The 26,710-nt window shown below is 31.6% G+C and overlaps 2 protein-coding genes across 2 annotated transcripts in view; one reads left to right on the top strand and one right to left on the bottom strand.

Annotated features, from left to right (window-relative positions):
- Positions 1-17,302, bottom strand: part of LOC117180336 (protein unzipped) — a 34,735-nt gene extending 17,433 nt beyond the window's left edge. The window contains exon 1 of the mRNA XM_033372778.1: positions 16,723-17,302. The gene's annotated coding sequence lies outside the window, so the exon portion shown is untranslated. The remainder of the gene's footprint in view (positions 1-16,722) is intronic.
- The window catches only part of LOC117180335 (mitoguardin), a 166,048-nt gene that overhangs the window by 33,759 nt on the left and 105,579 nt on the right, over positions 1-26,710 (top strand). The window lies entirely within an intron of this gene.

The raw sequence follows: 26,710 nt of genomic DNA, 5'->3' as shown, positions 1-26,710 counted from the left end.
ATCGTCGTGCATCGTTTCCGTGATGTTGATACGCCCTGGTGTTGCTACTAATATCACGTTCGTGAACCTCGTCAAAGTGAGTTTTGTGATCCGGAACGATTTTACCGCAAGGCCGTCACGTCTCATATAGCTCGTTCGCAGAGCAAGCCAGTTACTTCTCGGTATCACGGAAGGATGCCTAGTTTTGATTGCTATAACGGCGTGTGTGTGGGCTATGTTGCATATCCGTTTCCGCAAGGTTCGACAGGAAAATGCATCCCTAAATGAATTTTCTCAGTCCTCACAAATAACTATTTGATCGCCTCTTTTATCTAAACCAATTCTTCTATTTTCCATGGTTACTAACGGTCATGGAATTCTGGAAACTCAGGAATTTAAAACTGTTCAGGGAATGTCGGGAATTTTTGTTAAACTGAAGCTGAATTTTAGGGCTCATCCACAAAATCGTAACATTAATGACATAATATTTAGAAAACAAAATGTGATAATAATAATTAAGCCTTACAAATGTATAATTTTTTTGATTTAGAATTTATTTTGTGGTTAAAATTGTATTATTTTCTTTAAAGATCAACAGTGTTGTTAAAAAATCATTATTTTTGTTTAAAAATTCAACTGTTTACTTGCAACTTTGTCTTTCTTTTTGTCATGAAAATTGAACATCTTGAACGAAATTTCTTTTCTTTATAGACTGAAAAATCTTTCTTGATTCAAATTCGGATTTTTGGTTAGAAATTAATTTTTTTAATTGAAAATGTAACTATTTAGTTAAAAATTATTCTTTTTTGGTAAAATTGAACTATTTTTAGTTTAAAATTAAAATCTTTTCGTGGTTGAAATATAAACTACATATTTTTTGTTGAGAATTCATCATTTTGGTTGAAAAAGTATTTTTTCGGTAAAAAATTTAACCATGTGGTTAGAAATGGTTTCTTTTTCTTGTTAAATTTTTTATTTAACTGAAAATATAAGTGATCAATTTTTGGTTAAGAATTTATCTTTTTTAGTAAAAGATTGATGTATTTTGTTGAGAATTTGTATTTTGTGGTAGAAAATTAATCTTGTTTGAAAAAAAGTTGAAAATCCATCTTTTTTATTATAAATTTATATATTTAGATTCAAATTAATGTATTTTGTTAAAAATTCCTTTTTTTTTTGTCGAAAATTAATCTTCTTTGTAGAAAATTAGTTTTTGTGGTAATAAATTTTCTAACGTAGAATCTTCCCGTCTTTATGTGTTGTTACCAAAAGTCTTTAAGGTAATAGAAACAAAAATTGCTCTACATTCAAATTATTGATCCCCTAGATTCAAGGTTGTTCTTACACCTGAAATAAAATTTTGTAATACTCAGACAAAATGAAAAATTATGAACGGAAATATCAGATTACTGTGAAATTGAGTTTCGTAACAACCCTGATTTCCTCAGGAACCGTCCAGCGAATTTTGTACTGGTCAGCTGCGTTTATTATTATGCCAGCAAGTTTCCGGAAGGTTTTTGATAATCACGCGGAAATGGCTATTGTTTGCCTTCCATTGTAAAATCGCGACACTCCAGTTGTAGGAAACATTAATTAAAAGTTTAAAAAAGCGTTATCTTTTCGTTGAACTTGCGGAGGATGTGCAAGCACGGTTGAATGAACAGGATCAATATCGACAAATCAATTTCTATCATCAACTCAACCGAGTTGAAAGATCTGGTTCACTCACTTGTATCGCGGTAATCAATCATTTCCATTAATTAAACCGTTAATCGTCTCTTCGAAGAACTGTTACGACAATTTCGTGAGAGAAAAATGCAGCAATGTTTTAACTTGGCAGTTTCCAGAAACTTAATGTTTACTGACATTTTTACGAAGAAGTAAAATACTTAAAAGGCACCACAATGGGAACAAGATGAAACGTGACAAGTACTTAAATAACAAAGTGTTCTTCCAACCGGTTTGCCATCTTTATCGTGCACAAGTTTATTTTTCACGTATGCATATTTTCTACTTTACATGGTCATTGTTACTCTCCAGTTTTTTTAAGTCGAGTCCAGTATCACGAATGTAAAAACCTGTTCCCATATATGCTGAAATAACTGAGTGTTACATCATCCTTATTTTTGGCAATGGGTTTTCGCAGTTTGTACAATTACTTAATTAAAATTTGGGTATCTATGGTTGCTTATTATTTCATAACAAAATGTATTGTGTGATAGAAACTAGTTCAATCTTTAAAGACTAAGTTAATTTCACAAAATCAAAAGAATTAAGATAATCTCTTAAATCATAGTAACTCGATTGGAATGTATTTTAACAGTGACGAAAGAAGGAATCTTTTTTAATTATAATTTTATTACGTTGAAATGATATAGCACAGCCAGCGGGATACACCATTAGCTAATTAATTTCTTCGCTCTACCGACAAGTAAATTCCGTATTATAATATGCATATGTGTTATTAAAACCGATGGCCACTGATAATTTAATTTAAAGTTGCGTAAAACTTTCAACACATTGACATTAATTAGGACTGGTACCATTTATTTCATTCTACATCAAACGAAGAATTTGTTTGATTAAAACAAACATTTTTCTGACTACTCGGAGAAATTTTTTCATAAAATTTAATTAGATTTTTGAATTTTGCATTTCATTTGTGCTTTTCTATTGAGTGAAGTGCCCTACTGACCTTCACTCTCTTCATAAGCTTTACAATCTTGTCGCCTGGAATTTGCTTAATTGAGAGCGATATTAACCCATCGTGCTAGGAAGCTCTCGTACAAGGACAATCTGAAACAGCGCGAGCGACGTGGTTTCTAAGGGAGAAAAAGGGAATGAAATGGCCTACTTTTTTCATCGATTCCTTCACAGAAGTATCATCTAGTCTGATATAAAGCGGAACTGTTCGTGCCTTTTTTGTCGGTTAAGAAATTTCCTTCGATCGGCTACTATTTCCGCCAGATATTAAACAGCAAAAGTGAGCCGTTCACTAGAAAAACCACACGTAGGATACCTTGTTATTGTTGAAGATTTAATAGGTGATAGAAACTAATATTTTTTTCACATCGAGTTCATATTATCGTTACTTGTGTTTTTATGCCCATGTATTTCACTGAATGTGGTTTTACACACAAAAAATTACATGTTTTAGATTACGCAAACACTTTGAAAATCATAACACATCCTTTTTGGTTCGTAAACAGATATTTTGATTTGTTTGTCGATGATACTGACAAATTATAGGTGCCGAGATATCTCTAAATTTCTTGAGAAACGTTGAAAACCAATTTGTTGAGTTTCTGCTGGGACCAGGAATGTAGTTCAGCTCGACAAGAAGGCCCAGAATTTAAAAAGATGAAAAAAATAGAGATCGTTCAGGTGGTTTTTTTCACTCTCATTAGGGACGGTCACGTTCATGCTTCCAAGTCGCGGATAATCTAGGGAGGAACACGATACTTTAAAGGTTGTTAGTTTAGTCTAGATGAATGAAAAAATACTCAAGCTTGACAAAATTCTGAAACTAAATAGTTGTATCGGTGACTTTTTGAAGAGGAAGATTGCAGTATTGATCTCAGGGTGAAATCAGTGGAAGGCTTATTATCAAGCACGAGTGGTTCGTGCACATTTACTTGTTAAGGTCGCTGATTAGTGAGCGTCTAGACGCGCATCAAGTGCACTCTGAGCATTCATCTTTATTCATTAAACTCACGATTGCACTCTTACAATTAGCACAAAACTTAAACTTAAGAAAACTTTTCGGGGCGAAATATTTCTTCTATTGTCAAACATTTTTTCTCCCTTTAAGTTACTCATATTTGTATGCACTTCTCAAAATTGTCTGCTACTTCTATAGAAAGATGAACATCAAGGATTTTTTTAGCGTGGAACGAGACATTCATTTTCAGATTTCAAACAAAGGGTTCACTATTTATTACAGGGATCAAAGTGTTTCAGTCGTTCAGTTTTAGGTAAAAAAATGCGATTTTTTCGAAAAAGGGAATTCTATTTATAATCCAAAAGTTTTTATATATTATGGGTATCTCGTGAATATTGAATTTTTGTGTTTAAACAATTATTTTAGCTAGCTCTGAAAAATCGATGGAACACTTAAGCACTTTCTAATGATAAACATATATTAAAAATGCAAGATGGTCAAAGATTTAAAAATAAATAAGCAATACAATTAAAAAATTTTCATGTTTGAAATTTTTTAAATTTATTTTCATCAGTACATAGATATTCATTCCTTATCATTTTTTTTTCTAGTGAAGAATTCAAGATTAAAAAATAAATACATAATGCAATTGAAAAATGATTATGTTTTAATTTAAAAAAATGTATTTTGATTAGTAAATAGATTTTAATTCCTTATTCTCATCAATTTTTATTCTAGTGTATTCTTTTTCAGTACAGAATTTTGATTTTAAATTATTTATTAAACCAAAATAGAAAAAAAATAATTTTCAACACACCAAAATTACTAAAAACCTACTTTTGCTGTTTTTGTTTCCTTAGAGGCGTTTAAATTTGTTTCTATTGTATTTTTATCAGTTGAAAGCTTTCAGGTATTCAAAATAATTTTTAATGCCTGCTAAAAAGAGACTATAGTTCTATAAAAAATAGAAATTACAAAAATTATTATTCACAAAAAAAAATTATAAAAATTTTGTTTACATATTATTTTCGATTCCCAAATTTTTATACATTTATAACTGTTATACTTTTCGACTTAAAAATTCAACAACTTGGTGGCACAAATATGATGCGTAGGGTGTTCCTTATTTTAACTTTTTTGGTAATCGTTTCCTTCTACACGCGATTCTGGTTCGAATCTTTAAAAATAGAATGTCCCCCAAATTTCATGGAAATCAGTTCATTTTGACAATAGAAAAAACTAATGATAAAATTTGTTGCAGGTAATTTTTTAGAGAGATAAAGTTCGAGATAAAGTTTTATTCAGATAACTTCACGTCTTTCAAAATACATTTGTTGTCATGGAAAAACAAAAGAAACTTTAACCGATATTCGGTTAAAGTTTATGCTGTGAAGTTAATTTTTGTTTCAGGTAATTTTTACGTTGGAATCAAGGTAAAGTTTATCCTTCGTTTTTTCTGTGTACACTCCTCCAGGCGCTTGAAGTTTCCCACAAGATTAGCACGGGGGGAATCCTGAAAAAAGTTTTAACTTACGTAACTTTTTCAATTTTATATTCAAATCCATCATCCATATAGAGGGTAATAAATTACATGTTCTATAGTAATTAACTTAGAATGTTTAAGCATTATAACAATTTTTAATAGATTATTGTTAAGTGAATAGTGGACAGGAAGATAAAAAATTTTGAAAACATCCAAGATGGCGATAGGTCAATATTAAACGATTTTGATCAAATTTGGAGGACATTCTATTTTTGGACATTCGCACCGGCATCTTGAGTATTGGAGTCAAAATATTTCGACTGATTTGAACATGGTTCGACTTGAAATAAACACCTGTCGGTTTTAACGACTACGTGCATATATAATTTTCCATAAAAGTTTAAAACTGTAATTTTCTACAAGTGTTTAATAAGCTGTCGGAGATACGAAAAAGTGAACACCATTTTTAGATTTGCTAAATAAAGAACATAATTATTGCAAGTAAACAAACGTAATACTATATAAAAAATAAATACAATGAAGATAAATAATACAAACATTCAAGACTTCAAGGCATAAAATAAAGTCTCGCTAGCGGCCAGGAGCGAGACTTTGAAAACGCCCTGAGAATGTCTTGGCTATGCCTTGATTGTGGTGTACACTGAAGTCCCGATTTATCGGATCCCGATATACCGGATAAGATGTTCTAAGGGTTCGAGAGAGAGGCGTTTCAAGGTAAGCGTAGGTGCGCAGTTTATGGTTCAACACTATAAGAAGCCACGAGCAAGAAGGAGAAGTAAGAGGATTTGGAGAGTCCCGATTTACCGTGAAGACCATTGAGGGTACCCCCAAAACTCTCGGTAAATCGGGACTCCACTGTATTTAAAAACTTAGTCAAGTCGAATTCTTTTACTCAACTAGGAGCAAAATATTTAAAAAATATATATAATTATGTCCACCCTGCTGACCCGTTTATTCAATATTCGGGTCTCACACCTACAATAATTCTTTCTTGCGAAACGATTCTCTTTTGTCGTGGCGTCCCAGTTCTTGTGTCAGAGAAAAATGCCAGCACAGCTCTCGTCATCTCTTCGGTCACGTAGTGCAAAATGTCATTCATATTGGCATGCCGTACGAGAAAGTGAGGAGATAGGGCATGCCCTCGGTGCAGCATATCAAATGAGGGTTGTATCGATTTTCTTCGTCGCTTGCACTGACAGCGTACAACCATACGTACAGTAGCGTTACCATGATAACCCCCTGCAGCAGCCTTAAATCGAGAAGTAGTTTCGCATTGTGGTCACGCTTCTTGGCACGCATGTGCGCGACCAAGTTTACGCGAAAGGATACGCAAGCATCTCGAGCACAACAATTGTTTTCCTTCCTTTCGCTCGGATTTTAAATATGTAAAGAGCAGGCGACGAGAGAATGGGCGAAGGGCACTTTGCGTTGATTACTTCGGAACTGGGTAGTCATAAAAAACGGTTTGAGTCAACTTTCCTCCCATATCGCACAACACTTCATTCCCATCACGTGCTCAAACACGAATAACACATTTTTTTCAAGTTTGTGCTCAATTTTATTCAACACATGTTCCATCTGAATCAATAAAGTACTTTTAACTTCTGCGGAAAAAATTCCTATTGAGGATATCAAATATCTAATATATTTGGCAAAATTAAATTAAATGAAGTTGTGAACACAGAAAAAACTAAGAATAAAATTTGTTGCAGGAAATTTTTTAGAGCGATAAAGGTTTGTTTAGCCAACTTCGCGTCTTTCAAAAAACATGTGTTTGTCATGGAAAAACAAAAGAAAGTTTAACCAATATTTGTGTAAAGTTTATCCTGCGAAGTTAATTTTTGTTGCAGAGAATCTTTCGTCGGAAATCGATGTAAAGTTTATCTTCTGTTTTTTCTGTGAAATGAAAGTTTACAAACAGAAATAAAAATAAAATAAGGATGATTAATTGAATAAAAGTAATGAAAAATAATTTTTTTTAAATGTTTCTTTAAAATTTTAATTTAAGAAGAAACGGCAGAAAAATTGTGTATAAACTAATTTGTTCAATGATAACAACTTGGTGGGATTGAATGTATACTTTTAGTTACATTTTAGCGAAGAAATAATATTTGTTAACTTAGTTTACTAAGTTTACTTTGATCCAAAAAGTTTTTTCTATTATCGTTCTATTAAAACTATTACTCTTTCTTTTACTCACGTATTTTTCAGAATTGATTACGAATGTAACCTCCAAAAATTTCGTAAATGACATTTTAAAAGTCAATCCGAAGAATAGCAATTTTTAATATCCTAATATTTAAAAATGATCAACTATTAAAAATTAAAATTAATGAAAAATTAGTGAAATTCATTCAAATATTTCAAATCTATTAATATTTTACATTAATGAAATCTTTGATTCACATTTCTTTTTAAATTATTTTGTTCTGAAATTCAATTTTTTAAATTGTATTAAACAAATTTGCTTATGATTATATTTGGTATTTGTTCAAGAAAAATTCACTTTTTTGTAAAAAAATGTATAAAAGTGAGTCTAAAGTTATTACAATTCCGTGTAAAGACTAAGCCGTTGAAAGTTAGTTATTAAAAATAAATTTCTTTAATATTTCCGTATTTTTTCACATAAATACATATGTTTTTTGTTCTACCCCGACTGACGTTTGAATCTTGGACTAGACTTCATTTCAAAGTAGTTGGCCAAATTTTTGCATCGCAGATGTTTTTGGTGGGATTTCACTACTTTTTGGACAAACTATAGAAAAATATTACAAATAAATCGAAATAAGATTCAATATAAAAGTTAAAACCTATTTAAAACTAGTTTCAACAGATGACGAAAATAAAAAATTTTAAGTTTCGGCACAAATAGCCACAGAGTTTTACATAGTGAAATATATACAATTTTCCAAAGTGAAGATAATATTATAAATGCTTGAAACATATTTTACTAGCAAATTGTATGCACACGTTAATTAGATTTTGCGGTAACCATACGCAAAGGAAAAAACCAAAAATATTTAATTGCATAAAACCATTAATGTTTCTTAAACAAATAAAGTTATCAAAAACTCCTCAAACGTGAAACAGTGCATTGACAAAAATGTTTATGCTTCAATTAAAATTTTATGTTAATCGGCTTGATAGGTTTGTCTGTAGCCATTCTACTTTTTTAAAATGATTTTCTAGAGTTCACATTTCTTAATTTTTACTTTATGATGCTCAAGGCTTCACAAAATCCATTCAGTTTTGCGTTTGTTTGTTTGTCAGCCAAGTTTCATTGAAATTGCTATCGCAAATCTTGATAAAGAAAATTAGCAATAAAGAGCAATAAAAGCAGTATATATATGGAAGTAGTAAAGCAAGCAGTCTAAGGATAAATGGACAGCTGAGACTGAAATAATTAATTAATATTAATCTAACATACTATAAGTGCATTCGATATTACTGTCATAGCTTTATCCAATGTAGTTCTGAACGGTACTAAAAAACGTGTAATAAAAAATTATAAATTGAAATGTCCTCATTGAAGGGGCATGTCGGAAATTTTATAAGACCCCCTACAATTTGCACTGATGTCATAATAGTATCACGCTGGCAGCTGAAAATAGTGCTTTACGAATACAAGTGCACTTCCTATATATTGGAAGTTTTCATTGGCTTACGTCATAATATTCTCTAACTATCCAATTTCCGTTTAAAGTTTCTTCAATTTCGTGTATGACTCACTTGAAATAATTCGTACATCAACCTGTTTGATAATAGTGACTCAGATTTCATTGCACAAGAGATACAAAATTATTTAATTTTTCCTCTGGATTAAAGTTGATCAAATTATCACGCGTATGTAACCAACTCGCGTTTATATATACAGGTGGTAATGACCGCGACGTGAAAAGAATAATTTGTTTGACCGCGAGGAACCCATATAGTACGAGATGTAAGTGAGACAAATGGAACTTAACCTTGCCAATTACCCTTTCATCGGAGAACCGAAGAAATGCAACGCATCCGACCTATAGTACACGCGTCCATACTATGTACGCACTCAGCAATCGCACGCTTTTTTCATCAGCTATCCCATGAATTAAATGCAGTTAACATAGATATATTCTTATGTTATGTAAGGCCCGTATCTCCTTCAACACACGTAATTAATTCCCACATGGGCTTATATACACATTACACACGTACATATCCTACTTTAATGAAGTACTTCTCACAACTCGTTTGCCGAGGTTTATTGATTCTATGATGTACTGATTTATTCCTTCATTAGAATTATATAAGCACCCTGCTGAAATAAGGAACCAAGTGCAGAAAAATTGGCTTTGACTTCTTAAAAAAACTGTTTCTATTTATTAAAAGGAAATTTTATATTGAGAAATATCCTTCATTAAAATATGTAATTACAAAACTAGCTTTGCCAATAATCACGGCTTGTAGTGTAAGCAAATTGTAGGGATTGGAATGCGGTCAACTATAATGTCAACACGATAATTTCGCAAAGTTGAGTTTTTTTCGCAGAATATGTATAATGTATACACACTTGGTATTCAGACCTTCGATTTTCTTGCTTAGAAATTTTGTTCAGTGCCTGGTGATTTCAATTTGTGGTAGAATTGATTTAAGGAAGATGAATTAAAGATCGCCAGAGGATTTAAAGATACTATATAGTTAGTTGGCAGACGAATGTGCGATTTCTATCCCGATTAAGGGAGACACTATACACTCTCGTTTACTGAATACGATGAATTATGGTGAGGATACAGGGGTGGATTACCTGCCAGTATTGTGTTGAAAAGCTGTGCTTTGAATGGACCGCCTCCGGCTCGCTATTCTAAAGTTTTTAACAGCGCAATCGCCGAACAAAATTGAAAATTTATGAGTAAAGTCGCAGTTGCGATTTATCAAAGAGGCGGGTTTTATTGTAAATTCGACGACCAGGAAGTCGATTTTTGTACATGGAAGAAGTGTAGAATCTTATTCTGCTTAAAATTTGTTTGCGCAGTCTAGAAAAGCGAGTGAAAATGTCCTTTTGATAAATCAGAGGATAAGTCTTGGACTTCTGAGAGATTGTATATACGCGGAAATGTTATTTCCTGAGTTAAAACTTGACGAGATTTTTCTCTTTGACATCACTTGCTATTAATACACCAAGCGATTTTACAACGGCGTAGCATGGTACCTTTTACTGGTTTACTCTATATAGGAGTTACTTTATATGTGCCCATAGCTTATACATATATCTGGTTGTTCCATTAGCAAGGTAAGTGGATTTTAGTTACATTTGCTTCAGTCCGGACGGCGGAGCGATTTCTCTTGAATAACACAGAAGGATAAACTTGTATATCTCGAATAGGATTACATCATTTAACAGTGTCATGAATCCAATTAAAAAATTAACAAAGCGTATTGGAAATACTTAAAGAGAATGTGAAAATAGTCTCTTCATATCTATGTTCCGTTGTTAGATATTCAGTTGAGAGAGACAAGTATCATCCTTGGAAGTATCTCTTGTCTCGAGTGAATCAGATTGCTGCATCAGCCCTATATTCTCTCAATTCATCTAACACATGTGTGTTTGTGACTTTGTGGCGCCTATAGTCTAATGCCCTTTTCAAAAGGCGACTTGGAACGTCCAATGACGTAGCGTGGAAATCAAAGCGTATATGGTTTAAGAGCCTGGCTATAACTGGGTGATAATGATGTTCTATTTATTAAGTTTATATGGGGGTCGCTTCATATACCGAACAGGGATATGTTACCTAATAGCCGCACGGTTGGCGCATCAAGTGCGCTCACTTACAATCTTCGAGATCATGCACCTGTGTTGGTCGAGTTTTACGAGTAAATTAAGCGTGCAGCAGCAACTGCATAGAATGAGAATGACGATAAATGCCTATATGGTGAACAGATTCCACGAGGGCATGTGCCACGTACATCCAATTGGCTTGTAATTTAGAAGGGATCAACCACCCTTCTGTAAAACATGCAAGGCTTAAATGTAGTTTTTCTTTTTAAATGAAAGTAGAAAATGTTTTGTATAATTCTGGAATAAAATTATGCCCACATACGGTAAACATATGGCACTTGTTCGCAAGGTTACCAGGTCTCGAATTACGATTAATTTTTGTCCTGTTTCCGCGTTCGGGTAATCTGCCGGCGAAACATGTGATCAGTTTAATTTAAATCGACCATGCTACGCGAGTCGTATCTGCATGTAAGTACACAAGACCAGTTTTATTTTTTTTATTATTGTCATTGTCAAGAGCGAATTAATTACGCTGTGAAATATAACTGTACTTCAGTCTTATTCGCTTTAGAATCTTGATCTCAATAGGTCTAAAATTAAATCTTATAACCGTTCCGTTAAGGAGCCCCTTGAAAGCAAAAAAATTGATAACCGAACGCTACTGTATGTAATGTATATACACAATACAAGGATACTCATTCAGATTTTAACCATATTTTTCTTTGAATTTGATAAATAGGGAGTATGGCAGTATAGAATATAGATATCAATTAGTCCCGGTCCTATGAAATCATCATCCGGTTCATAATATAAAATCTAATATGTGTTGATGAATAAAAGAGGCATGGACGAAACGAAGCGAATCAACATTGCTAGCATTTGATTTATGTCAACTAGTTTCGCTTCGTACATTATTATTTGACCTTCGTTTATGGGATCGCACGAACAAAGAAATATTTCTCTGAATAAAATTATGTAACGAGGGTCATCTTGCGTGAAATAATCGAGATAACGGTAGCTTGGATGCATGATGTCCTGGAGCATGTCAGTGTACAACTGTAACCGCATTACGTCACACGAGAATATTATTATTATTTGCACTATGTTGATACGTTTATCGTATTATTTCTGGAGTTGTAGTATGGCATTGGCCTTTAGAAAAGTTTAGAATCGACCTTTTAGGGCAGGTATAGGTATACGCATTGCTGAGGGAGAAAACGTATAACACATCGCCGTACCGCAAACAGACGGAATTAGTGGAGGGGACTGATGGTACCTGAGGGAGATTTTTTTTCATCTTTTCATCTCCGAAGAACGCACCTTGTCGCTGTTTTCCTCACGCGTCCCTATGGCACGATTCTTATTGTTAAGTTTTATTTTTTCGGAATCCCGCGTTTAGCAAATGTCACAGAGCATCCTGGGAGTTGAAATAAACTCGAGAAAACACGTGAAATCGTGAGGAAAATTAATAATTTTATTGATTTATGAAATATTTTTATAATTTATTATAAATAATTATAAATAATTATAAATTATTATAAATAATTATAAATAATTATAAGGGTGATGATTAAACATAAATGGAAAGTAGCATAGCCGCGGGTGTTTTATAAGAGTCTCGAACATAATTGCCGTCACTTTTGCAAGTTTCAAACTAATCTCGTAGTAATTATAGTCGTGAATACCTTGATAATATTCATTTCATAATTAAAAGGAATATGCTAATCGATTTATGATACTCATACATAATGAATTAAATGGCGCAGCTCGTGGCGGAACTTTGATTGCTAAATTATTTTGCCTAAAAGAAAGAATAGATTATACTTTCGAAAACCATGATTCGGTTCATAAGTGAGACAAGAAAAAATAAAGTTTCAACTTGATCAAAGAAGCGGCGTCAATATATGAAGTTTGAAATGAATCTCTAATAAAATGACCTAAAACAAAAGTGCCATTGCTTTTTCTGTGCAGTGGCTTCACGAAATTTAATGCATTACAGTGATGACGTGATGTTAAAAATAACGCTAAGCTTTTCAGGGTCTTTTCTGCCAATCATCCTTTTAACGTTGTCCAAATTTAAATAGACGCATAAAGTACATACAAGTGTTGTATTTGAAGATTTGACAATCAGCTCCTTGAAGAGTAATTTATATCCTCTGCTTCATTCAGCTAATCAGATTCAATATTGACCATGAATACATAAAACCCATGCTATTATTGTACCTTCCCTTATTTCCATACATTAGGAGAAATCCGGAAATACATCGGGTAATAATTTTGTTTCAGTGAGTTTGATATATAATATTGCAAAATCTGATCGCATTAAACGACTTAGTTTGAGATAGAAATACTCTGAAGTATATTGAATAACATGCACTTAAAGCTCTACATATTTCAGCTTGACACACTTTTCTTTAATAATAATATGTAATTTAGTACATCCTGATTCCTAGACTTGCTTCAGAATAATTACTTAAAGCGAAGTCGTTGAAAGTGTTTTTTAGCGAGTAAGCTAGAGCGTTCTCAATATTGTCTAATGATGTGGAAATAATGGATTTTTTTTCTGTTTTTAAATGTGTAAACACTAATCCTTTATATGTGAGATTTTATGTTTTGCAGTCAATATGTCAACAATTATTTTTAAAGCTTTTTAGGGATTTCATGAGATTCCAAAGGATTGCCAAATTTAAGGGTACTATAAGTCATTCCAAAGGATTACGAGAGGTTTCACAAATTTCAAATAATCATATTTTTAAGGTTTTTAAAAGATTTTAAAGGAATTTAAGGAGATTGATCAGACTTTAAGAGATTTTACGTAATTTCAAGAGATAAAGGATTTTTACGAATGTTCAAGTGTTTTCTGGAATAAAAGAAGATTAAAACAAAAAGGATTTCAACAGACTCTAAAAGTCTTGAGTATTTTTACGAATTTTGAAGGATCTCAGGGCATTTTAATGAGATTCCATAAGAGATTTAAAGGGGTTTTGATGCTTCCATAGGATTTAAAGTGATTTCAAAAGATTCCAAGGTACATCCACGGATTTTTGAGGATTTCGTAAGGTTTGGAGAAATTTCAAAGAATTTTTGAATATTAGAAAAGATTTAAAAAGATTTCGAGGCATTTTAATGTCTTTAAAAGGATTTCAAGAGATTCGGAAAGGTCCCCACAGATTTTAATGTTTCAATGAATTTTAAAGAGATTACAAAGGATCTTGTAATATTTCACGAATTTTCCACGATTTTAACCGTTTTAATGAAATTTCTACGAACGATCTTCACTTTTAAAATCATTTAAATCCCGCGTTTTCAAAATCTTAAAATTTTTTTAGTATTTTAAGGAATAAATAAGGATAATTACAAAAGAATTTTAAGAGATTTTAATAGTCTAATGTTATGAGATTTAAAGGGTTTTCGATGCTTCCATAGGATTTAAAGTGGTTTCAAAAGATTGCAAGGTATATCAACGGATTTTTGAGGATATCCAAAGATTTGGTTGAATTTCAAAGGATTTCTGAATTTGATCAAATATTATAAAGAATCTTAAAAAAATCTAATGGCTTTTAAACTATTTAAATATATTTTTAGGGATTCGATGAGATTCGGAAAGGTTCCCACGGATTTTAAATATTTCAATGAATTTTAAAGAGATTACAAGGGATCTCATAATATTACACGATTTAAAAAAATTCTTTAAAAATAGGAATTAGCAATTTAAGATTCCAGATCTCTTACAATGAACCCAAAGATTTCGCAGGATTGGAAAGATTACAAGGAATTTTAAGAGATTTTAAAGCATTTTCGCAAATTTTGAAGGATGTATAGCGATTTTAATGGGATTTGTACAAATTTCAAAGAACTTTAAGAGATTGAAAATAGTTTCGATGATTTTACAGGATTTTAAACGATTTTTAGAGATTCCAAAAAATTCTAGAGGATTTCCAAAGATTTGATCGATTTTTAAAGGATTTCTGAATTTTATGAAATATTGTAAGGAATTTAAAAAAAATCGAATGGCTTTTAAACTATCTCAAAATATTTTGAGGGATTCGAAGAGATTCGGAAATATTTTCATGGATTTTAAATATTTAAATGATTATTAAAGAGATTTCAAAGATTTCATGAGATTTTTTAATATTTCGAAATATTTTACATTACATCAGGATTTTTACCAATTTTCAAAGGTTTTCGCGAGGGGTTACTTACGTCTAAAATCATTTAAATCAATAGATCCTAAAATATTTAAAAATTAGAATCAGTGACTTAATATTCCAGACCTCTCAAGAGTCTTATCAAGATTTGCAAAGATTTTTGAAGATTTGAACAATTTCCGAGATCTCGAGCGTGATTTGAAACTTTTTTTCAACTATTTTTAGTCGCTATATCTTGGTATCTCCGAAATTTTGCAAATCTTAATCTGATATTCTTGATTCTGAATATTTTATTTTTTTATTCCATAGTGACTTTGAACAAGCAAGTTCAGACGATTTTTTAAAGAAATTCGGAAAGATTCCCACAGATTTATAATATTTTATGGAACTTTAAGGATTAACCGAATTTTAAAAATTGTAAAGCATTTTCCATCAGTTGTTATTCACTTTAAAATGTATTTAAACCTCGCGATCCTAAAATCTTCAAAATTCGGAATCAGCGATTCCAGATCTCTCAAACCCGATAGATTTAACATTTCAACATTCGCGAAGATTTCTCAAATCTCTAGCGAGATTTGAAATTGTTTTTTTGTAACTATTTTCGAATCGCTAAATCTTGAGATCTTCCAAATTTTGTAACTCTTAATCTGATTTTCTTACTATTAAATCTAATTTTTGAATTCCATAGTTACTTTGAACAAAATTTCATAAGTGAATGATCAACTCCTCGACTAAAACTATAATTAGAAGAATAAATAGAATTCTGCAATCTCTTTGCTTTGGATAAAAGAAATAATCAAGATGATATTGTATTTATATCCTCAGGAGTCGTTATTTGTAAACATCAAATGTCACGTGTGCTATCAAAAGCCATCATCAAATGAAAGTGTTGTAATCAGCTTAGAAGAGTATCCCAAGATCACTAAAAAATATTGCCTTATGCTTTTTATTTATTAATTCTTCGGGAAAAAATGTGAAGCCGGTTTTAGATACAGCAACACTTTAAGGGTGAGAACAACACTGTCGGTCACTTTTGCATTTAAAAATAAACTTTCAGTTATAAACTTATACTATGTCGATAATTCTAAGGTCGCTTATAGCAGCTGGAATTCTAATTTTTATCAAGGTCTGTAAACCTGAACGTACATTGTAACATCCCAGGTATAGCATTTGAGGTAACAAAAGATGCACATAAAGGTATCAAATTTTGCTCTAGAATCCTTGATACCGTAAAGAATTTCTTTTCGGTGAAAGGTAATCTATTTTCCCTCCCTCAAGCCGACAGAGGATATCCGGGAAATCCCTGGAGGTACGTGATGAGCAAGGAAAATCCGTAACCTTGTCGGTTGCGTGCTCCGAAAATAAGAGATCTTTGACGGTCATTCCAATTTATTTTTTGATTAATTTACAACATTCTTAATTTCCAAATGGGAAAGCACGGCAAGAGATAATTCAACCGAAAAGTCTGCAGGTGTACGCGTGTTCTGTGACTTTGCCGGTACATTGCAACCCCTATTTTCGTAAGGGAACAATAGTAATAAAAAGTCCACGGCCTCGGGACTCTTGAACGCGTATGTCTCAAGAAGCGCTCTTTTCTCAATTAAAAGCACTCTAACGAGCGTTGTACCTCGAGCTGTGGACAATGAAATAAGTGCATCGAGAGAGGCATACTTACATTGAGGGTCGTCTTTTCCGGCACTTAATCCAAATCACACTGCAAGGGAGCTTGCGCTCCAACACGAATTCAGTCAATATAAAACTCTTTATCGAAGGTCAATTAGAACTGATGATTAGTTTCACGTGATGGAATGGGGTATCACAGGGAATATCATTGTCGTTAATTGTCTCAGGAAGGATTCCGCGCGTGACTTAAAGGCTGTCAAGTCCGCGAAAAGGATGGAAACACGAGTGATAATTAGAGAGAGCGGCGCGCTTTGCAACATCAACCAGCAGTTGAGCGTTGAGCCGAATAACTGACGCCACACTGCGCCAGTCTCTACACACAAGTGAGCGAAGCCCAACCGTTATCTCGTTCTCTTTCTCCACCGTAGTCCCTTTCTCTTTCACTCTCTTTATTCTCTCCCTTAAAACTTGATTCTGTTCCTCGTTTCTTCGTTCAGACTTCAGGTCTGCCGGGGACTCACCGGCGCGGCGCACTGACTGGCGACAATGCTCGCGAATATGCTGGCTGGCTAGCTAGTTGCTAGATAGAGTGTTGAGTGAGCTAGAGAGTCAGGTAGGTTGCTAGAGGTCCTCTAGAGTCTAGCTAGCCTTGCTTGCGGGAGCGCACGCTACCGCCACCCAGCTGCCGTATCGACCCCTCCCCATTGGATGACACATCCTCCAATAACAAACCTCCAAAAGGATTACGTCACTACGATATTATTGACGCCGACGATCCGCCAGCTAAACCCTACGTCCTTTCTCCTTCTCTCTTTTAGTCTTTTTCATTCATCCTTCACGAGCCTCCTTTTGCCTACTGCCGGTCATTTCCTAGAATGCACTGGACCTTCCTCTTCTTCCTACCTTGTTTCCTGTTACCTTTATTCCTTCCTTTTTGCTGTGTTTTTTTTTTCGTTTTTTATCCAGTTTCAATTGGTGTCGACATGCTAATGGCGCTCTATGTAACTTGAAGCTCCATCTTAACACGTGGTCATGAGAATTAGGATAGCGCGGGAAACCTTGTGCTGTGATTGTTTTCAAGAGAGAAGAGGAATTTCCCAGGAAACAAAGAATAAATTGAAAAATATCCATTGTTGAGGGAAACCTTTGGAATTTAGGGTATTTTATTGGTGAGGGTATAGTCAGGGTTTTAAAGAAAATCTTGGAAAGGTTAGGGAATTTCTATCAGGCATTTTAAAATTCAAATATCTGCCAAGAATAATAATAAAAATGTTAAATGTTAAAAAATTAAGAATGTGGGCTTTAATTATTAATGAAACCCTGATATAATATTCTTGCTAGTAATTTATTGGCCCTGTATTTCTATTCCTATTTTTTGCAGTTACCTCCTTCTAATCTTTGTTAGTTTAAAAATCAAATATTTGCTTGAAAATTTAACAATTGGGTTAAATGAAATTTTTATCGGTTGACTGAAGAAAAACATTCTTAGTTGCAAATTTAACTTTTCTGTTGAAAATACGTTTTTTGATTTAAAAATTCTTCTCTTTTAGTAGCAATGTTATCCTTTTTTGTTAAAAATGCAACTGTGTGGATGGAACTTAACCTTCATTGGTTGGGGATTCAACTATTTGTAGAAAATGAGTATGTTTTTGTTTTAAATTGAACTAAATACTTGGTCGAAGGTTGAACCACTTTGTTAAAAAAATAATTTTTTGTTGAAGATTCATAATTTTAGTAGGAAATTCTTTTTTTCATTGAAAATGTAACTATTCCGCAATTTAAGATTTGTCCTTATATAGTTGGAAATTCATTTCTGGATGAAAATTGAACTATTTTGTCGATAATTCATTGTTTTTTAAATTAATTTTTTGAACAATAATGTGACTTTCCCATTTTTTGTTGAAAATTGATATTTTTAGTTGAAAATTTGTCCTTATAGAAAAGAATTTTCTTCATTTGAAATTTCCTTATTCTTTATTAAAAATTTGTATGAAATTTGTTATCTTTCTGGACTAAAAAATCTTTATTTGTTGAAAATTCTTCTTTCTTGTATCATAATTCATCATTTTAGCTGAAAAATGATCTCTTTGGTTGAAAATTGGACTATTTGTTGAAAATTGGTTGTTTGTTTTTTCGGAAAATTAATTTTTTCACTGAAAATTTAACTTTACCTTTTTTGGTTGAAAATGCATCTTGTTTTGTTGAAAATTCGTCTTTTTTGGTAGAAAATTAATTTTTGGTTTTAAAATAAAATCTTATTTGTTGTCATATCAAATATTACATTTTTTATTGAGAATTCATCTTTGAAGGTGGAAAATTCAATTATTTGATTAAAAGTACCAATTATTTGTTAAAAATTTCATTATTTTCTCAAAATTCATCTCCTTGTTTGAAAAATGAAAATTTTTTTGTTTTGAAATATCAACTATTCATTTTTTCATTAAGAATTATTTTTTTTTTTTTTTGAAATATGAACTATTTTCTAAAAAATTCTTCTTTTTTACTTCAAAATTTAACTAAATTTGGTTGAAAATGGAACTGTTTTTTGTTGAGGATAAATCTTTTTTGATTAAAAATTCGATAATTTAGTGTAAAATTAAACTTTAGAAGCTGAAAATTTTACAATTTTGTTATAAGTTAAACTGTTTGGTTGACAATTCATCTTTCTTGCATAAAAAGTCGATTATTCGGTTGAAGATGCAACTATTTTTGGTTGAAAGTTTATCATTTTTGTTTGAAAATGTCGACTATTTGTTTGAAAATTCAAATATTTTATGAGATTTCACAAGATTTCGTATGATTTAAAGGATATAATTATTTTTTAAGGATTTTGGAAAATTTTTACAGGTTTCAAGACGTTTTACGGGACTTTTAGAGGATTTACAAAGTTTTAGGGTATTTTTAAAGATTCCAAGGAAATCTACAAGATTTCAAAATTATTAAGAGTTTTTCCATGGATTTCAGAGATTTCAGAAATCATAATAGAAATTCATAGGATTTCAAAATAAATTATAAGATTTCAAAGGATTCTTATACGGATTTCAAAGGATTTAAAAACATTGATAAGTTTTCCAGGAGTTTTGAGAGGATATTAACACATTTCAGGGGTTCTTAATGATTTAAGCGGATTTTAAGTAATTGGAAAAGATTAGCCCACGATTTAGTATTTAAAAGATTGCATGGCACTATTTTGCAACTATTTTTCTAAATTTATGCTACTATTAATAATATTATTTTTAATTTTCTTAAATTAATATGAGCACCCGATGCCTGCAATGCCAATAAAGCAAAGGAATATTATGTATCTGAATTTGGATGAAAACGTTGCAAACAATTGGCAACTACAATTATCCGTCACCGCATAATTTTTATCCGGTTCCCGAAAAAAATTATCCCCCTCGCAATAAAAATTATGATATGTCGGATAATTTTTATTTGCTTTCGAAAAAATTATGCCCCTTTCGATCAAAATTATTCGACGTCCGATAATATTGTAGTTTTCAAGATTTTGCAACGTTTTTATCCAATTTTAGATCAAAAATATCTCTGGCATTTATGGTGATCGTTTAATTGTTCCTTTTCCCCTGGGATATTCTCAGTTGTCGGCACGTTACTACTTAACTTACGGTAACGAGGCAAAGTTATTTTAGCAACAATTTTTCCAGTTTGTTTTTATCCGTTTGAATAGACCTAATGGCATTTCCTATTCGTTCATCCGTGCAAGCTTGACAGTTGGTCGCCAGAATTGGATTTTTTTCCCTGCGGCTTTCATCTAAGAACGCCTAAGCCAATAGGGTGTTTCAGACCTTTAAGGTCAATGCGGTGCTAAATTGTACAAGATTGGTGATGGAAAGAGTCATAGACATAAATGGCCTTGGATAGATCGATATGACCAATTACTCGAGGAGGGTCCAGGTTGCCAGTGAAGATTTCGAGGAAGTTTCATCTCTTTATGTTTACTGTGTGATGAAAGTGCGTCATTAATTATCTGTCAGTCGTTCGGAAGGCTTTGAATCTTAAAGATATAATCCCTAAAGGAGAGTTCCTGATGATGAAAATATTTATATCGAATCCTTCAATCTTTAGCATGTGGAGAAGTTATTGGATTCCTCAGGGTAATATAAATATGAATTCATTGAAAGAGTCGTTTACTTTTGACCCACATAAAAATAAATGAAGAGTGTAAAAAGCATCTGTGCTGCAGAAATACTGCCAAACATGTGGAAACGGATATAGTTTTACATGTATGAATCTAGAATATGAGAGAAGGATGTGGTACCAGTTGCTCAGCAAGAAGCGAAATTTCCATACTTTGCCTGACTTTTCCGTGAACAATTTTTTATTTTTTTCTGATCCAAATTTTTTCTTTAGGTATAAAAACAGCCTTGCACCTAGGTCGTCAATTATGTTAATACAAAAAATGTTTCTTTCTTAATATATTTTAAATTTTCAACCAAAGTAATGAATTTTCGATTAAAAAAAGAAGAATTCTTAACGAAAAGTGTAATAGTTATAATATTTCCACCAAAAAATATTTTAATTTTCAATCAACAACAGATGAATTAAAACAAAAAATACGAATTTTCAAATAATTTAGTTGTATCTTCGACCAAAACAGACTAATTTTTAACCAAAAAGAGCATAGTTCATAAAAGTATTGAATTTTTAACCATGAAAGATTTTTCAATCAATGAAGGAAAAAATCTTCATAAAAATGTTGAATCTTCACGCCAAAAATACGAACTTTCTACAAAACAGTCGAATTTTTAACCCAAAATATAAATTTTCTGCCAAAATAATGTAATCTTCAAACGAAAAATATGAGTTTTCAGCAAAATGAATTTTCACATAAAAAATATATTCTTAAGAAAAATGGAATGGTTGAATTTAAGGTTAAAAACAATAATTTGCAACTAAAAAAATTATGCGCACTGCGCGGGCACATTCTCATTACGCGCTGCGCGCGCGGCGCTTTGGCCAAGTTTGAGCGCGCCTGGGGCGAGCGGGTACGTTCTCGCGCTTAGCGCTTGTTTTCGTACGTTTAATGCGTACACTTTAAATAAAATTTTTCAAATATTGTAAATACTATAACTTAAATCGAAACTTGTGATTTAAACTTCTGAGGAATTACAACCATAAATTGTAACTGCATTTTTTTCGATTTGATTTTAAAGAAGATCCTGAAAGCACCTACGGCTTTGGCGATTACATTCTCATTACGAAACTCGCGCTCGATACTTCGTGTCCACTTGAAAAACTTCATAAAAATAATTTGTAATTTCTTGTTTTAAAATTATGGATCTCTTAAAAACTCAAAATTGCATATTGTTGAATATGATCCAACTTTTGGAACTTTTTCTAATTACAAAATTTCATGTTAATAGTTTAGAAAAACATATATTTTACATCTAGTAGAAATTTGAATTGATATTTCTAAACCCATTGAAATTTTTTTTTTTTAGAAAATTTTCAAAATGTTGAAAAGAATATAACTTTTCGATGTTTTATGTTGTTTAAAAATGTAATTAGGATAATTTGTAATTCTTTTTGACTTGCATCAGAGAATTTGACAAAAATGTCTAAAACTCATAAAAAAATTTTTATTCAAATTTTCAAAAAGCTCAAGGTTTTTGAATTTTTGTTTGATCGAAATATGTAACTGACATAGTTTCTAAAAATTTGATATCTAGTGATGAATTGAAATGAAATTTTTTAATCTTTTAGAAAAATATATATTTTTTATTTCTCTGATCATTTTCAAAATTTTCAAAAGTATATAATTTTTCTAATTATGATCAAAATAAAAAATTTTATTTGGATAATTTGCAAGTCTTCTACCCATCTATAAAAAACATTGACAAAAAATTAAAATTTGAAAAAAATTTGTTTTTCAAATTTTGAAAATGCTCTAAATTTTTTTATTTTTTTTTGGAAATATCTGCTTAACGAACTTAGCCTTCATTTTGGGAACTATAAGAAGTGCATCAAAGACTGACTTGATTGGACAAATTCTTTGAAAGTTAGCGTGGCTACAACATTCAGGTAATCATGCATACAGACATACAGACAGACAGGCAAACAGACTGACTGACAGAAATCGACAAAATTGGATGATTTTTGGATTCTGTGAGTGCGGAAACGTAAAGATCTGTTAAAAACCAGAGATGGAAAATTTGGAAGATTACATTACACCCTCATGGATGAGAATGTCAAAATTATTATAGTAATAATAATATATACTCATATATAATAGTATATATGGGGCATTCATGCAAAAATGTAAGCGTAAGCTTTATGGTTAAAAAATCGATTTTCAACTAAAAAAAAAACGAAATTTCAACAAAATAGTTAAATTTTAAACCAAAGAAATGAATTTTACACTAAAATAATTGAATTTTCAACTAAATGAAAACGTGTTGTCGTTAGAAGTAGAAAAGTAAAGTTTAAGGTTGAAAAATTTCATATTCAACTAAGAAAACAAGTTTTCAAGCAAAGAAATGAATTTTTAACTGAAATGATGAAATTTTAACTGTGATAATTAAATTTTAAGTAAAAAAATTTTAAACCAAGAAACAACGATTTTTCAATAAAATACTCCAAATTTAAACCAAAGAGAAAAATTTCAATTAAAATGAAGAATCTTTAAAAAAAAGGCTCAACAAAAAATTTAATAGTTGATATTTAGATCAAAATAGATTTTAATTTTCAATCAAAAACAGTTAAGTTTAACCAAAAACAAAATATTTGAATTTTAAACCAAACAGATGAATTTTCATCTGAAATACAAAATCGTCAAACAGGAAAATAGTTGAATTTTCAACCAAACCATTTTTAACGGAACTCAAGAACGTGTTATTAACGAAGTAGTTCAAATTTCAACCGAGCAGTTGAACTTTCACCTGAAAGATATAAAATTTCAACTAAAAATGCAATAGTTAAATTTTCATATAAAAGTTAATTTTGAACCAAAGCATAAGAAATGAATTTTGAACCCCAAAAGACTAGTTTGCAACAAAATAGTTAAAAATCCCTCATTGTTCCTGGCTTTTTGGAATTTCCTGACATCTAGCAACCCTGAAATATAATAAAAAATCTATTTGCACTAAGTTCAAAATAAAATTTCATTGAACTCAAGGATATACAAATTGATTTGACCTAGTGGTACCATATGTAGACCTCGATGCAGACACATCTGCACATTTTTATAAAATCTTACACCAGCTGCGTTAGCACAATATTTTTTTCTGATGTTATCACTTCAAACCGCCTTCTTAACTGTTGTAGGGTAATATTATTCTGTGGCTGAGAGTAACGTACAATGTTGCGAATCTTCTTATAACGGTACTGCTTTGTAAGCAATTTCGAAAAGTTTGAACAAGACTTCACCTCTGCCGCATGCCGATTCTATTACAAAATTTTACCTTCATTCTTTAAATTTTGTGAATCTCCTGCTAACAATGTTTTCTTTTTTATTTTGATCACACAAAGTTAATACTTTTCAATCCGTTTTCTGTATCCGCAATTTGAAGAAATTTCTTTACATTTCTAGCAAACGTTTTTGATATCAAATCTATCAAACTAAATGATCAATTAATAGTGTTATCGGAAGTGTCCCACGGAGTTCAAATAAAAAAGGCAATCAATTTTTATTGAAGGTTTGGATGTAGTTGATACTGATTTAACTGATTTCTGCCAAAGCAATTTTAGACTATAGAATAATTTATGTTCATTCTTATACTTTTTTTAAATACAAATACAATCTAATCCTATCTTAATTACGTAAGAATTTGATCAATACGTATGTTCCAAATCCTTGAATTTTTTTATTTAAGTCTATCTGTCGGAAAATCTAATTTAGTTCTATAAAAATTTTCTCATTGGCACTCTATGAAATCTTAATCAAACAAGACTTTTATCAATTTCTAGATTCCAAAATTTTGGTAAATTTGATATAAGTCTGTCAAAAATCTTATATTTTTCTAACTACATTTTTTCATTGAAACTATTAAATCTCAATGGCACAAGACTTGCATCAAATCCTATGTACCAGAATTTTGGAAGTTTTGGTCTATAAGTCTATCTGTCGGGAAATCTGATACTTTTCTATAAACATTTTCTCATGAAAACTATATTAAATCTGAACCGCACGAGGCTTGTATCAAATCCTATGTTCTAGATTCTTGAAATTTTTTATCTCAGTTTATCTGTCGGGAGATTTTATACTTTTCTATTAACTTTTTTTATTGAAACTCTTAAATCTTAATCACAAAAGTGTTGTATCAAATCCTATGTTCCAGAATCTTGGTAGTTTTTATGTAAGTCTAACTGTAAAAAATCTTACGTATTTCTAACAACATTTTTTCATTGAAACACGATGTTTCAGAATCTAGGAATTTTCTATCTGATTCTATCTGACGAGAAGTCTTATACTTTTTTTATAAAAATTTTCTCATTTAGGATGCTGTGTTTAGTCAAGCGTGACAAGCAGCCTGAGGGCCATACTCTCAACGCGTTAGTTGAATCAGGTTGCATCTTGCGCCCACGTCCAACAGAAATGATTCATGCGACCCCCCATGTGCGAATTTTCCATTGGGCCATAGTCGGGCCAACTTTCTCCGAGTTGGGCTAACTTTGCCAACCAGGCATTGGCCAACATACCGAAATGATAACTATGGGCCAACTCTGTTTGCCGACTATTGGCTACCATGGTTGGCCCAACCATGACTATTAGAAGTCGGCCCAACGGCGAAATTATAACTTTGGCCCGACCATGTTAGCCGACTATTGGTACAATATCCATGACCAAAATCGGGCCAACTATGGCAATTACACGGAAAAAAAATATCCATTAAATTTTATAGAACTAATCTTATAGTAGAGAATACGATGGGTAGTTTAATAAATATAATACAATCACTACACTGTTTATAATCGCACGCTATAAAAATTTTTATTTGCTTTGGGATTCGAACCCTATAAGTTTCGCATTCCTAATTCCTAACGCCTAAAGCCTCTCGGCTAACCTAGCTGGGACTATTACAAAAAAATCTGAAATATAACCGACAGCTGTGCACATCCGTCTGCAAATTTCTGTGAACAATTGTTTAAAAAATATTGCTACGCTCATAATAATATATGTAATAAGATTTCAGATTTTACAAATATTACAAATTATCATTGAATATTTTATGTGATTAAACAAGATTTAAACTAAATTCAAAAATATTTTTAAATATTATAAAAGATTTTATAAAATCAATATAGAGGAGAGTACTCGAATATGAGATATTCTCGTAATATGAGATAACGGGGTATCAGCTAAACTAGGAGACCGACTCTGTTGGTTCTATCACTAACTTGTAGCCCTTGAAGAAAGAGTAATTTCGTGGTATAGTCCATTTTTCATTGGGCTTCTAAAGATTATAGACGAACTTTTTGTGAAATCGATGGTGGTCGAGTTCTTGGAAGAAGATTCTTTAAATCCTATTTATTATTTATTAAATATGTATTTAGCAGTAAAGTTTGCCTGGAGTGATGGGGATTGAATAACAAAGTAGGAAAATATCGATAGTGTTGAAGTTTTTCATTGTACAGGTCAGGCATAGTAAGTGCACAGTTGCACGGTGTGGTTCTTATAATATGAGATACCTGTGGTTTTTATAACACTGTGGCTGCGCGGAGGAAATTGGTTACAAAAGTGTTTGTGACTACTGCAAAAACTAAATATATCTCAAAAGCAGTAAATTTATACTTCGGAAACATAGAATAAAGTTTTTCATTAAAAATAATACTGTATTTTGCATTTTATTAGCTATTTCCTGGGGTATCTCATATAATGAGAATAGTTTGATGAGTTTGGAAAAAGCACTTTTTTACATTTTTTGTGTTTTCAGCATAAAAAAAAATTTGTAATAAAATTTTTTATTTGAGTTCCTTATGGCAAACTAAATTTCCTTTGAAATGACCTATATTACTTTTAAATTCAGTACATAGAATTCCGACAATCACGCCAAACAGAGTTGGTATCTCATATTTGGGTA

Source organism: Belonocnema kinseyi, chromosome 9 (assembly GCF_010883055.1).
Source record: "Belonocnema kinseyi isolate 2016_QV_RU_SX_M_011 chromosome 9, B_treatae_v1, whole genome shotgun sequence".
NCBI classification, from domain to species: Eukaryota; Metazoa; Arthropoda; class Insecta; order Hymenoptera; family Cynipidae; genus Belonocnema; species Belonocnema kinseyi.
The sequence above is the reverse complement of the archived record's forward strand: the minus strand, read 5'-3'. Positions and strand labels throughout refer to the sequence as shown.